At 38.5% G+C, this 1,209-nt stretch overlaps 1 protein-coding gene across 1 annotated transcript in view; it reads right to left on the bottom strand.

The window, feature by feature from the left end:
• Asah1 (N-acylsphingosine amidohydrolase 1) overlaps nt 1–1,209 on the bottom strand; it is a 34,627-nt gene that overhangs the window by 32,311 nt on the left and 1,107 nt on the right. The gene's annotated exons all lie outside the window — the stretch shown is intronic.

Here is a 1,209-nt window from a genome sequence, read left to right on the forward strand (position 1 = left end):
AGGTACAGGTAGGACTTTTGGGGAGAGAAAGGAAGAGGAGGTAGAATCTAGGAAGGCATACAGCCAGAGAGAAAACAGGATGTGCAAGATAGAAGAGAGGTAAAAAGCCATGTGACAGAATGTAGATTAATATAAACCTGTTAATTTAAGTTATAATAGCTGGTTGAGACAAGCCTAAGCTAAAGGTCAAGCGTTCATAATTACTATGATGTCTCCAAGTCATTATTTGTGAGCCAGTGGCCAAAAGAAAAACCTACCTACAGTTCTGAGTAAAACTATTAAATCAAGCTATTGATTTTTCATATTTTGAAAACCACTAAATATTTTGCATTGGCTAAGGATGTAGCTCAGTGTTAAGTGCTTGCCTAGTACATGCAAGGTATCAGGTGAGCACTCTAGTGCTGAAAAAAACAATCAGGAAACAGACAATAAAATATGTTCATTTAAAAACAAAATATTAAGAAATAATAGTAACAACCAGCTCCCAGTACATGGAACTATGGTTCACAGCTGACATGAACTAACACCAGACAGGCATATAGGAGGACCCCAGGTATCTTTGTTCTGTTCATGGGCACAAACATGCTCAGAGAATGTGTTCCTTGGAGACTTTAAAATGAGACAAAGCAAGCTTACATCATGATTTTGTCCACAAGTTGATAAAGAACACCATGTATCTCAAAACACAACCCTCCCTTCGGCTGCTAAGAGAAAGAATGCTACTTGTTATCAGGAATTGCTCAGTGTTCTAAAGACACCCAATCTAGAACAAATCCTGGATTGAGCCCAAATTCTCTAACGAGATTTTTTTCTTTAATTTGTTGTTATTTAGCCCATGGTTGAAAAGGTACTTTCTCAATCCTTCTCTTCGACTCTAAACCTAATTTGCTCAACTATTCATGAGTCCCTTTGGTAATCTCTGGAAAAAAGGCACAGGCTATCCAAATACCAAATCCTTGAACAATCCTCACAATCGCAACCTAGCTCAGGAAATTAATTCCCTATCTGCACTGAGCAAATGTTTTGTTCTTCCTTATAATCTTTCGATTGTCTGTATATATGGTGGGGGGTTGGGTCACGGGAATTGCTCTCCATACTTTTCTGAATTCTACTTTCAGCTAAGTGTTTACTCTGGTAACCAGATAATATCCTGCCTTTTGCTTCTCTCTCTCTCTCTCTCTCTCTCTCTCTCTCTCTCTCTCTCTCTCT

This window comes from Microtus ochrogaster, linkage group LG7_11 (genome assembly GCF_000317375.1).
Source record: "Microtus ochrogaster isolate Prairie Vole_2 linkage group LG7_11, MicOch1.0, whole genome shotgun sequence".
NCBI lineage: Eukaryota > Metazoa > Chordata > Mammalia > Rodentia > Cricetidae > Microtus > Microtus ochrogaster.